Here is a 14,546-nt window from a genome sequence, read left to right as displayed (position 1 = left end):
GGATTACTCTTTACTCTGGATAATGTTTACTGTATTTAATATCACTTTAAGCATCTCTGAATCACTTTTTAAAAGAAAGGAGAAAAAGAAATTGAAATACAGCCTTATTTTAATTGACCAAGTATAGATAATCAATTTCCATATATGGAGAACCAGAAACATCATTCTTGCACAATGAAGAGTTTTAGAGTAGTCATAGATTTACATTAAGGTAATAAAAAATGAGTTCAATAATAAATATTTTATAATTCTAGTTTCCTTCATTTCTTCTTATGGAAAAGGTGAATGAGTTAAATTAGGGGTCAGATAAAATGAGTTCAACCATAACTGTTGGTTAAGTCAATCAGTCACAGTTTATTATTTCACTTCTGGAGTTTAATTAGAGTTGTACTCAGGCTAGAATGAAAATATAAACATGTCTTGCTCAACAACTTCTCTGAATCTTTTATGTGAATGGAATATTAAACAGAATATGTAGATGGCTACTGAAGTTTACAAGTGTCTAGAATTCTTTCTCAAATTTGCATGGAATTACTTTTATATATTGAGTTTGTCAATATTTGTTTACAATGACTCTTCATTTGTAGTCAAAATAATTGTTTTTTATTTCTAACCACCTCAGAGGTTAGTTGGCCCAGAATATTCCATAGAACACAGTAGAACTGGGTGGCACAGTGTAGGACAGACAGAAGTTGCAATAGAAACAAGAGGGTGGGAAGGCAAGCTTGCCTGGGGTTTCTATACGTGTTTCTTAGATTAGTTGATATGTGAATTAGAATTTTTTTCTTAGAGAAGTGGAGCGTTAAGAAATAAGATTCCACTGGATAAGCAGATGTGTCATAGGTAAGATGATGGATATTCCACAACTTTGGTTTCAGAAATTTTACGTTGGACATTATTAATGGATAACAACCAACGTTTGTTTAGAAATAATCCACAGAAACTTCTTACACTTTGTGAAATGAATTTATTTCTAAATGCTATCTTCTCAGGCTGTGCTCTATACTCATTTATTTATGTATGAAAAGATAAAAAAAAGTTAATACAAAAATATTTACTACATTGAACTATTGATCCATTCAGGGCAATAAATGTCTATATAAGTATTCATACATATGTACATAATATGCATATATAGTTTTTAATGTATAACTTCTGAAAGAATTAGTAAAGCATTGTAATGACTCCTGACTGAATTGAGCTTAATCTATCGTTTAACTTAGTTGAAATAAACCTTGTTACTTACATTTGATCCTAGAGACTAAAACTTTACCAGAGGCACATTGAAAAAATTATCACTAAGTACCTGATTATTACTTAATTGTGTTAGATACTAAAAGGAAATGCCCTACAGATTTAGCTATAAAGAAACATTGTTTTTTTTGTTTTTTGTTTTTTTGCAGTTTTTGGCCAGGCCTGGGTTTGAACCCACCACCTCCTGTACATGGGGCCAGTGCCCTACTCCTTTGAGCCACAGGAGCCACCCTATAAAGGAACATTGCTATTTTGAACAACAAATATTTTCAAGTACCACCTATGTCTTTGCCTGCTCGTGTTCTTTCATTCACATTTGCACACACACATATACGAGTATCTAATTAACTCCCTTTTAATAAAAATCAAATGAGAGCCATATATATTCCCTGCCTTAATTGTGGATGTGTCAATTCAATCTATATTGCTTATTTAGTTAGCTCTAGACCATAACACAATTGTTTGACATTCATAGGTGTTTAATAAATATTTTGCAAATAGTCTGGATAAGTGTATTCCAGCTTCTCCATAATGCTATCACTTTAAATATTTATAGAAGCTAAAATATCCAAACTTCACATAAATCCCCTCCCCCACTCCAGGGTAATCATCCCAGTTCCTTCAACTATTTATTATATGATAAAGTGTTTGTCAGTTTTCTGCCTGCGTTGTTCTAATCTTTAAAAGCTCAAAAATCTTTAAGAAACCAGGAAAGTAATTTTCAGTCTCCTCGTAGACAGGAAACAATGCATCTCTTGCTATGAAAGAGTATTGGCAAAAAATTAGGAATCAGTTCATGTGTCCCTTTTCATTTTCTCATTTATTCCTTTTTTTAACCCTTGGTCAATTTTCACATTTTATATATTTCTAATAGTATGCATAGTGGCTAAAATAATGAGACATGATTTTAGCATCATCTGAAAATCCTAACGTCATATGAAATAGCAGGCTAAATTATCAGAGTTTCAAATATGCTTTAGGTCGCATGCATAATATAACCTCAGTTAATTGATTATTCTAACATTTCATCCATATTTATCTATTTCACAAGTTTTCAGTCAGTGGCGGGTCGGTATTCCAGGAAACATTTAACAGTGTCCAGAGACATTTTTAGTTGTTCCAACAGATATTGGAGGATGACACTGTCGTTTAGTGGATAGAAGCCAGGATGGCATTAAATCTCTTACTTGCATATGACATCCCTCTGCAACAAAGAACTATTGTACTTGAAAGTACTACCCTACCAAGTTTGAGCATCCTCCATGAATCTGCACTGTAATGTGGCTTTCAAGGATATAATTTTAGCCATATTAGTAAATGGAAAGATTTGAAAAGAAAGTCTTGAAATGTATTATATCACTCAATTTCCCTGGTCATACTAAATACAAAACTAAGTGCTGGGTTTCATCCAATATTAGAACTTTGTAAACTTTTGTAGTTTTAATAATTACTTCCAATCTTAAAAAAAAAAAAAATCAGTGATCCACTTTCAAATCAGGATGGTGCTTTCTGTATTTTCGAAGCAGAAGCTTTTTGCATTCTTACCGAGTGTGGGGAGCGTTCTCACCTTCCGTTTTGAAAGGAGCCATCTGGGATTCTGCTACATTATATTGTATTCAGTGGGCCAGAGAGAGCTTATGTCCTTCCCAAAGCCCCCAAAAAAGAGTCATTTTGAAAGTAAAGCTGGATTCATTTCACGTGTTCTCATTGTAGGTTCCATCTTATGAATAAATATGAATAAATGAAGTTCAGTCACATAATACTGTAGTTACATCTGTGTTACTCTTTGTTGCAATATCCTTTGATATCTGAAGGCATTAACAACAGCAATAACTCAATTAATTAAAAGAAAATCAGAAAATTATTCATTCATCAGTCTGGAAGGCTGCCTTTGGCTTTCTTTTCTTTCCCTTTGTGATGTGTTCTTGTTATTTCACCATCAGCTCTGCCATCGAAGAGCCTTCCTTGGCATTTTCACGTATGTAATATAGTAAATTCTGAAGGGGATTGAAGCAGCTCGTGCTTCTACACACAGGAAAACGAGAGGGGGCAGGAGGAGCTCAATTTCTTTGTCTAGATCATTTGGGTGAAGGTGTTAATTTGCCAAGGTATTTCTCAATTACTTCTTGGACCCCAACATTGTACTCTTTTATTGGATAAGTATTTATGAAGAAGTTTAAAGAAAATATCTTACTGATAAATGTTTACTCAGAGGCTCATGTTTGATCTTTTTGGTACAATCTTTCTGCTAAAGCTGGAATCTATTTTCAATGACTACATATGAATGCTGTGCACGTTCTGCGGCCTAACAGATGCCATCTGTAAAAGCATTTACTTTAAATTAGTGGAATAAGTAATCAAAAGGGCTTTGTACTTAATGCAAAACTTTTGGTGACTATTAAACGCTCATTAGAGGGTGTTTTTGCTGTACGACTGTCAAAATCAGCAGGACGTTTATGTTAGATTTCCTGAGTGGGTCAAGATTGAATATGATTTTACAACCTAAATAACATAAATGAATACAGGTTATTTCAGCATCTCCAGATGTTTTTTAAACTCTTTGCCCCTAAACCCAAAACTTAGTGCCATTCCAAATTCTGCAACAGTCTTTCAGTGAAGATTTTACCACTTAAACATTTGTCATCTTTAGATAAGTAGACCACTCTTTCATACCCTCATGATTATAAATGAAAAAATAATGCTATCAGTAATTCTAAATATATACTAGCCCATTATTTATGGGAATGTGTCTCCCACAGAATCAGATAATATTAAATCAGCTTAAGTATGTGCTTATTATAATAGCTAATTATTTAAAATTTTTAATTATCTTACGATGGCTTATTTGGTGTATATGCTGCAATTTGATGGAATCTCTGGAATATGTTCTCATTGTTATGTTTTAAAATTAAACATTTGATAGCTGTTATGTCTGATCTAGAGAGATGTGTCTGTTATTCTCAATATTATTTCCATGCACAGGAATTGTACTGAATCGTGAGAATAAATGGTTATCTCAAATCAAAATGCTAACACTGAGAAAATTAAATTTTAGATATTAACTAAAGTCTATAAATGCCTTCATTATAAACTTTGAAGAGCTCTTTTGCATCATAGAAGTAAAAAGAAAGAAACAACAGTTCATGAGGTCATACTCCACTTGCTTACAGGCAAAACTGCCCTTGATGGGGACCAGCATTGATGCATATGTGCAAAAAAGCAAAGCAAAGCTATGCTAGAGCAATAAAAGCCAGCCAATTCAGGGGGGGAAATAGCATTTAAAAAGTGTCAGATCTACATAATGCCATTTTCTTCTATTGTCTTTTAAAATGAGAAATGTATAAGTTAACAGGGTAACCTGTTCCTCTAAGCTACTTCTAAAAATCTTTATTGTGGGGCTTAACTGTATTACTCCTCCCTATGTTGTCTAGAATGAGAACTATTTTTCTGAGTCATAAAACTCTAATAGCACATGAACTTTTGTGGCTCAAATATACAATATTCTCAAGAAGAGGAGGGGCCAGTTAACCTAACTGTGTTCCCCTTGCAGAGTCTTTTTTTCTCTTGGTCAGCACAAACAGCTTCTCACTGCCACAGTCCATTATCTTTGCTAATATTGATTCACAACACAAACTAAAATATCTCAATCTAATTTATAAATAGCTTCTGAAATGTCAAACATTTTTTAAGAGGAGATTATCAGACCTGCAATCAAAAAGTATACTGAGCCAGGCGCAGTGGCTCATACCTATAATCCTAATACTCTGAGAGGCCCAGGCAGGTGAACTGCCTGAGGTCATGAGTTCGAGGCCAGTTTGAGCCAGACTGAGAGCCTGTCTCTCAAAATAGCCAGGCGTTGTGGTGGGTACCTCTAGTTCTAGCTACTTGGCAGGCTCAGAAAAGGGAATCACTTAAGCCCAAGAGTTTGAGGTTGATGTGAGCTATGATGCTACAGCACTCTACTGAGGGCAAGAAAATGAGACTAATTCTCAAAAAAACAAAGGCATATTAAAGTTTCTGTATGTGTGTGAGCTAGAGGAGTGGATTATATCCAGATCAGGGGCACAGAGCATGGTGCTGAATCCTAGGTACGTGGACTGAAAAAGTGACCTATTTTTTATTAATGCCTATCATCTGTTGGTTATGGAATTAGATTCATCATCATTCAGTTATTTCTTAATTATTATTTTGTCAAGTACCTGTTGAATAAAATCTTTATCGCTATGATGCAACTCTTCAGTAGTGTGGTGTTCATCTTAAGTCCCTTAAGTCTATTGGGAAGGATAACCACGGAAGTGCATTTGCAGCTGTGCTGGAATGAACTGACGACTTTGATGTATGTGAGAGTGGAATGCTGTCAATGAATGAGGCACTCATAAAACTCAACTAGATAACCAGGTACTACTCTAAGAAGAAGCAACAGATAAGCTAATACTTAAAGCAAGACAAGTATTTCAATCAAACAGCAAGTAGGTGAAGAAGTTGAAGCTGGGATGTTTTCTTCAAAGCAGAGGAAGAACTACACACACCGGCGTGAAGATGAGATTCTCTGCTTACAACACGTCCTTCATGCTCAAATGAAGGTGGTCGACTTCTATGTGTATTTTACTCTGTGATACACAAATTTACCCTAAATGATGAAATCTGATGCACTTCAGCCATCTTAAACATTAGGTAGTTGGTATGGGAGAAATAAATCAAGTTATCTCAAACTCATGTGATGGAACCTCTCATAGAATAATTCAATGAAATTTTCTCAGTTGATTCATATTTAAGTAAAGAAAACATTTATTAAAGAAAGATGAAGATGGGAGAGAAAGAGAGAGAGAGAATAAAAATAATCCCATACTGTAGTGTGTGCCTTTATTCCTCAAGTATTCAATACCTGCAGGAAAGAGCACAATGGAAAAAGCATTTTTTTTTAATTGTGATACAATTCCAAATACTTCAATCATGATGGAACTGTTTTAGGAACCCTTGATCTAAGAAGATTGATTTCATCAAAAGGTAGTAAAACTTAGTTCCTTGAAACATTTATAAAACAACATAGTGGGGAAAAAAATACAGCAAGGTGAACTCATTCAATAGACAACAAAGCTTAGAAACTATCATATTTGTGTTTTTGACAGTTTATAGAAAACTTAGCATTTCAGTATTTGTTCTTTCTTAGTATTTTCTCCACACAGAGAAATATTTTGAAAAATTTACTCACAACATATCGAATCCTGGTAGAAGAAGAAGTTTTCATTTCTTTGTCTTTACAAGTACCTCTGCAGTTTGATAAAGCCTGGGTTACCAGACTGTATGAATATGACATCAAATACATCTCATTTTGAGTTTGAGACAAGTAAACAATCTAATTTCCTTCACTAAATATTTGAGAGGGAATGAAATATTTTAACATTGCAAGAGGCTAAACTGAAGTTGTGTTAGCAAATATTCCCCAGATTTTTCTCATTGCAAGCAAATAAGCTAAATTAATTCTCTCAATTGCATAGCAAAGAAATTCAGCTATTGAATTTCTTACACAACAGGACAGTCCTGACACTAACGTGGTAGGACAGAGTTCTCTGGAGGATCTGATGAGTCCCCTGTCAGCTCATCATTCCAGTAAGCCCTGGGACAAACACTGTGACCTCTGGCCTCTTGCCCTGGCCATTGGACATGCTTCCAGACCAGCCTCATGCCCCTTCTGCCCCTATGCCAGCCCGGGGTTCACCACTTTGTCATATCCACATTAATTTGTAGCAAGTTCTGAGACCTGTCCAGTACTGAAAAGACAGTATAGCAAGTGCATGTCCATCCAGTTTCAGTCCCCTGGAAACTGATCTCCATCTACCTCCCTGCATTCTTCTGTGTTCCTTTATGCTCAAGCTGGACCTTTTCTTCTGAGAACTTTGACATTGTGCCTCAACATCCTGTCACACGTGAATATTAAAGCTCCCTGTCTGTCTTTCTGTCACTGGTTTCTTAAACTCTGGAGGAAGGATGTTTGAGTCTCCCCCATTTCTGCACCATCAACCCTCCGTGGAGGAGATAGGAACGTAGCTGTAAGGCAGATGTATGTCAGGGGAGAATAAATGTCAGCTCTCTAATTCCCTTGGACAGTGCTCTGTGGAGTCCCCACCACTCAGGCCTGGAGGCTCTGTGTCAGCAGAGTGGTGTTATGAAAGACTAAATTCTTCTCATGGCCCAAAGTACCAGACATCATGTTAGGGGCCTTATAAATAATCTAGTTTAGGGTTTATAATAATGTGGTAGGATTTTTTTAATCGTTAAGAAAACTGAGACCTATAGAGGTTTTGTGATAAGGTAACACAATTATCAAATGATTGGAAAGGACTTTTGTCTCATCATTGGACATCCCCCAAGCAGAAAACAATGCCGTGTGTCATTTCTACTCTTGTACACTTTTTTCTTCCCTTTCTTCCCTTGTTATCATACAAGCAGTAAAGTACAGGGTGTCCAAAAAGTCGCCTCTAAAGTCATCATATATAGGGAAAATGGAAAACTTTAGATAAATATACCTTTATTCACAAAATATTCATTGCCAAAATTTCCAAAATATTTACAAAGTATTCTCTACATGTCGACCACCTCTTTGTAAATTTTTATAATGAATGTTTTATAAATAAAGTTTCAATTATCTACCATTTCCCACTGTCCCCAGGTACAGTGATGTTAGGGGTGACTTTCTGGATACCCTGTAGATTTATATTATTAGATATTTACATTTAAATAGACAATGTGAAAATATTATGTAATAAATTGTGAAATACTCATATAAAGCATTTCTAATCTTCTCAAATTGTGATGTGTCTTGGAATAACCCATGTACTTGAATTGAGAGCTGTCCTAATAGATTTCATCACAGAACACCATGTTTACTTGAAAGGATGCCAGATGGGTAAACTACACTTACGCAGACCTGATTGCCTGTCAGACATATTCTCAAATGGAACAAAATGAGCATTTCACTTCAAGGATTACTACTGAGAGTACTAAGTATCAATTATAAAATTTGAGTTGCCAATCAAATTAGAATATTGAAAAAAGATTTTGTTGGCCATCATGAGGTTGACATTTTTCCAAATCTTAATGAATTTTTAGTTGAGCTTGTTGGCATTGACATGTGTGATTTTTTTTTATATTATATAAGTAAATTTGTCAACATTTGGAAGATTAGTGTAACTGAGTACACCAATATTTTCTAAAGGATTAATGCAGGTTGCCACACAATCATGCATGTGTGTGTAAAGAACCCATTCAAATGCAAAAGGGATTTAACCAATGAAGTTAATGGAACAGAGTATTAAAGCTGTGTTCATAATGTTTTAGATTGTACATTGTAACTACCCTTAAGATAGAGCCATTAAATGAATTTGGGTATACATCAGAAAATAATATCTGAAAGTATTTGAAGTGCTGTTACGTGAATATTCCTCTCTTCCAAATATAAATCTGTGTGAGGCTGTATTTCCCTTCCTTATATACATCACCCGGAAAAACATATTGAAACAGATTGAAAGCAGAAGTCCCTAGGAGAATCCAGCTGTCTTCTATTAAGCCAGACATTAAAGAGATTCGCAAAAATGTAAAAGAATGCACTCTTCAAACTGAATTCTTTTTGTTTTGAAAAAATATACTTATTTTAAAATATATTATTTTGTTAACATATAAGGGGTATGCTATTATTTTAAACAAATTTAAAAATTTTACCTGATTTAATTATTAAACAGTAAAATTGATAGACATAGCCCTTACAAAAAAAATGTTCTTTGGAACTCCAATAATGTTTAAGAGTATAAAGTGATTCTCAGATGCAAATTTTGAGAGCTCTGGAGTATTACTTCTTAGGGCTGCCATTATAGAATGTTAAAGATTGAATGGATTAAATCAACCAAAATTTATTCTGTTATGATTCAGGAAGACAAAAGTTTGAATTTGAGACCTTGATGGGACCTGTTATCTGAAGTGTCCAGGGCAGACTCTGTCCCATTCCTTTCTCTAAGCTTCTAGTGCTCCTAACAATGCCTGCACTCCTTGGCGTGAAGTTGCTTAAATCCAACATCTGATGTCTCTTCTTCATGTATTTGCGTCTTCATGTGGCATTCATTCTTTGGTGCATGTGTATGTGTGTCTGCTTATATTGCTATAAAAACCTTTAGACATACTGGATTGCTGGATTCCCCCAACTTTAGGACTCTCTCTTAATTTGGTCTACAAAGATTCTATTTTCAGATGTTGTATTCAAAGGTACCAGGGATTAAGACTCAACATATTTTAAGCACAGATAAAATTAAACCCATAATGCCATGTTTTACAGAAATCTAACTTACCACTGGAACACATTAACTTTACCCTTGTTTTACTTTTGTAAATATTTGCTTTTGAACACATTGTGATATTTTGACTTATTCATTTTCTACTTATTTGCTTGACATCTTGTTGGTTCTTCTCAATAAATAATTGCTGGACTAAATAGACAAATAAAAAATAAATAGACTAATGAATTAAAATTATAGCATAAGAGACCTGGAGATTTCTTTGGTATTACTTTTTTAGGATCACCCGAGATCCTGTTTAAGGATTCTTAATCCATTGTCTGAAACAGTTTCCTATTGATTTCCTTCTGGTGAGGCACTGGGATATGGAGAAAGAACATAGAATTTAGAGAAAAATTTACCTTCTTATACTATGAAGGCTATCATTTTCTTCAGTATATAATTTTGAGTTGATTATGTAAGTATTATAACAAATTAGATTACATATATGTATATATATGTATGAAAGTCTAATTTAGATCTTCATATTTGGTTGCTCAGAAGAGTCTACCATGAATTATGTAAGTCTTGGGATAAGCCCAGTCATCTGCATTTTAAAAAGGTTTAGGTAATGATGGTGTCTAGACATATTTGAGAACTGCTGGTGAAAAGTATGAGTAACAAAAAGAAAATAAGGCTGGTTACAACCAATTTGGGAATGGATGCAATTTCACTAACCAGTTTTGGGTATCAGAAACTTGAGTGTAAATCTCTCAAGTACTTTGAACTCAGTTCAGGGTCAAATTACATACAGCAATCTATTAAAGATTTTGTAATGGAGGCATTACAATTGTTGTTTTGGAAAAGGAGTCTGCTGTGTATAACTAAACCTATGCCCATTTTTTTTCCAAGGAAGGACTGTTATTGGTCAGAATGTGAAATAAGGACATCTCACCTTCTATAGGCCATGACAATTTCCTGCGTGTAAGACCACCAAATACCCCCTCGGTGGAGATAGCAATTCAAGTCTGAACTTGCACATATTGTATAATCTGTAAAATGGCCTGACTCATTGCTAGGCATGTATTAACCACATAGTAATTATCAGAAATCCTTCACCTTGATTTTTTATAAGTATGAAAAAATTGAGAAATGGAAAATTAAATCAAAACCTTATTTTAAATCATGGATATGCTTAAAGCAACCGTAGTTTTTGTTGTTGTTATTTTGGGGTTTTTTTGTTGATGTTGTTTTGAGCTCCAAGACCTGCACTGGAGACCAAGATGTTGGCAGCATTTTCTACTTTCCTAAGGTAGCCAGAAGCATTCTGAAGCTATATACTTAAAAGCCAATCATTAGTGACTCTAATGGGATTCCAGAGAGTGGAGAATCTAAACTCAATGCTTATGTTTTCAAAACACCGCAGCCACGCTATGATGTTGGCATGCTTTGTTATCTATTTGTCCTCATTTCAGAAAAGTGTTTCTGGTTTAAAAGTCAAAGACAAGCTAACCCTTCAAATGGAGGCATCGAGGTTCCTTACTCTTTGGTTTTAATGGCAGCGTAACAGGACGGACCGTCTGAGCTCGGGTTGTACAATGGCATCCTTTGGCCCTTTCTTACAGACATTTTTGTCTGGTGTACTTAAATACAGCACAAAATTTTGGTATGTTTTTCACTCTGATGGGATATGTTTGAGATCCTTCTGTAAGATGTAATCAAATTTCAAAGGCAGCAGGAGCCCTAAAGCAAGCAGGAACCGTCCTGTTTTCTAGTCGTGACAGTGTGAGCATAGCGGTTTGATTCCACAGGGATGCCTGCTGGAGTTAGGGCTTGTCTGAAATTAGCTGTCATGTGACTGCTCAGCTGCCTGGTCTTTTTGAGGTTGCCTGAAAGAGCTCTGCTATAAACTTCCTTATTTACCCTGTTGATTGGATGCACCCACATCACATAATAGTCTCGAGGTACATTTACAAGGATAACGAAAAGCCTATACACTTCCCTCTTGGCAATTGGATGGAGTACCCTGAATTCAAAGGAGATACGAGGGGATGCAATTCAGCGATTGCACTTTTCTTTCAAAATCTTACCATTTTTTTTTTTTTTAGTTTTTCTAAGATTATTCTGAAATATAATTTCAAAGGAAGAGTATATACTTTCAACAGAGACATCAAAGCTAATAAAATTGTGGCAAGCCTCTGACGGTTTGCTTCCAGGCAGTCCAAAGTAAGGAGAAACTCCTTTAGGATACGCCCTGGGCTGGAGTTTCTGATTTCACTGTAAAAATAACACGTTCCCATGTGAAGAAGAGACTTTGATTAGACATTCTTCTTGGATTTCACATTCAATTGGCCAGGATGCCAAGCATTGTGCAGATTTTCCATGACTACATGCAGCTGTGTATGGGACTTGCCCATGACTTTTAGTGGGAACAGGGTCAGGTGGCTCCTTTGAAAAAGAAAAACATGAAGTGACAAACAAATATATGTGTGTGTTTGTGGGGGACCACATGCTCCCGTGCACACACAGACAGCGCTTAATGTGCAAATAAGGAGCTGGACAGTTTATGGCTACAATATCCATTTTAAAGAATTTAGATACCACCCCCAAATAGTTATGATTTTACCTGTGTGTCTGTATATGTATACATATACACAGTAAGTTGACCATCCAAGAGACTGTGATAAACTGGCCAACATAGGGAGGTGGTCATCATAAGGAATGAGGTCCAGTATACTGATAAGTACATGGGGTGCATGTCCAGTCTGTGAAAATTAGATCAACTTAATGAGATGGTCAGTGTAGGGAGGCACTCAGCTCTGGGGTTCTACTATATATATCATGTTTTATCAGGTTTTTTGCTTATATTTGATAGCATCAGATATATGTATACATATGATGCATGCTATATATCTACACATACATTACATCATATACATATATACATGTGATGCTATCAAACCTAAGCATAAAACATGATAATCCACTCTCTAGAGATCAGAATATCTAATCCTCCATCATTTTTCTTTTATTGAAGTGGTCATAATTGGTCCTTGAGCAAAGCCAGTCACACATACATAAACATATATGTACACAGATATATTAATTTCCAATGTAATAAAGTACTTGTGATTTAAATGCCAAGGACCTGAAAAGGGACAGAAGTCCACATTAGGATCTATGCAACATCCTCTTTTTCATCTGTTTCTAATTGAGTCCACTTTTCCTCTTGAAAATGAAAGTAAATGATAATTTTTTTCTTGTATATGTTCTACTTAATAATTCATATTGCTAAGTAATTACCACACTTTTAAAAAATTGTATATCTAACATGTCAGTGACAATGATGGGTTAAATACATTTTGAGCCTAACTTTGCAAATCAATAGCCATTTAAATAAATATCTTTTGGGAAAAAAACAAATGTATTTCCTTTAAAATTTTGCTTAAGTTTATTGCTCTATGAAAGAATCTATTCTAGGTTTTTTAGGTATAAAAAAATTAGTCTTGCTGAATAAGAATGTATATTCTAGTTGGAGAGATTAAGACCATAAAATAAGTAAATATAATATAAGGAATAATTGCTTATAATAACTAAATGCCTCTTTTTAAAATAATCTCAAAAAGAGAATTTATTTCAGATTAATCAATTATTTTCAATAAATCTTCCTTAAATGTTAGGATATGTGGTAAATGTCATTATGTGCTGGAACTACAATGATGAATATGGAATGTTATTTTCCCTCACGGTGATTGATGCGTTTTGGAGAAGGTAATTGCTAATCAGGGAATTGCATAAAGAGGGGAATGTAAAATAGTGAAGATGGAGAGAAAGTTATTCTCCTGTTGAGGAGAATCTTTGAGCACAAAGAATTAGTGAGCATCTTTGCACAGTAATGAGTACATCAACTAAGCCTGTCTGGCTCTGCAGAGGATTCTTGGTAGGGATATGTGGTATATGGGACTGGAAAGATAGAGCCAAACCAGGCTGGCAGGGGCCTTCAATAGTTCTGGAACGGTCTACCCGTAGTATGTATTTGTACTTGATTCTTCGGAAAGGAGCAATATATTAAGAAACTATGACCTAGGGTTGCTAAAGATGGGTTTAGTAGAAACGTGGTTTGATCTTTAAAAAGAAGTTAGAGGTAGGGTCTCCTTGGGAAATTGTATTACTGTACTACAAGGAGGGATTTAAGGGAAATTGAGAAAGCATTAGGGACTGATAAATGGTATTGTTAGTGCGATTTAAAGAAATGGGCACTAAAGACACTATAGAGACAAGATTAATGCTTAGCTAATAGACAAGGGAAAAAGAAAGAGAGTAGTTAGGCCAGGTGCAGGGGCTCACACCTGTCATCCTCTCACTCTGGAAGGGTGAGGCAGGTGGATTGCCTGAGCTCACAGTTCTAGACCAGCCTGAGCCAGAGCGAGACCCCATCTCTAAAAATAGCTGGGAGTTGTGGCGGGGACCTGTAGTCCCAGCTACTTGGGAGGCTGAGGCAAGAGGATTGCTTAAGCCCAAGAGTTAGAGGTTTCTGTGAACTGTGACATCACAGCACTCTACCCAAGGTGATAAAGTGAGACTCTGTCTCAAAAAATAAAAAAAAAGAAGGATATAGTCGAAGATAATACTGAATTCTTGAACATGATTAACAAAATTTGGCACAATGAATGTAAAAATTAAAAAAGAATAGAAGAATTTGGAGGAGCATCCAATGAGTTCAACTTGAACCTACAGAGTTGGAAAGGGCAGGGGGCACATTGCAGTGATATTTCCAATTGGCTTCTTGAAACCTGGGATGAGACTCAGGAAATGGTGAGGGTGGAGGTAAAGATTCGTGACATCTCTGAAGAGAGCTGTGATGCTGACATCACGACATTCAACCATGGAGACACAGAAAGGATGGCACGGTCAAATGTAGGTCTAGAATACCGTATTGAGAGGAGAGAAGTGGTACAGGGAAGAGGAGGGAGCACAGGGCACAGAAGAAAAGTACACAAGGACAGAATGGGTCAGGTCACAGTGAGT

Source organism: Otolemur garnettii, unplaced genomic scaffold (genome assembly GCF_000181295.1).
Source record: "Otolemur garnettii isolate 467f Iridium unplaced genomic scaffold, OtoGar3 scaffold00034, whole genome shotgun sequence".
NCBI classification, from domain to species: Eukaryota; Metazoa; Chordata; class Mammalia; order Primates; family Galagidae; genus Otolemur; species Otolemur garnettii.
The sequence above is the reverse complement of the archived record's forward strand: the minus strand, read 5'-3'. Positions refer to the sequence as shown.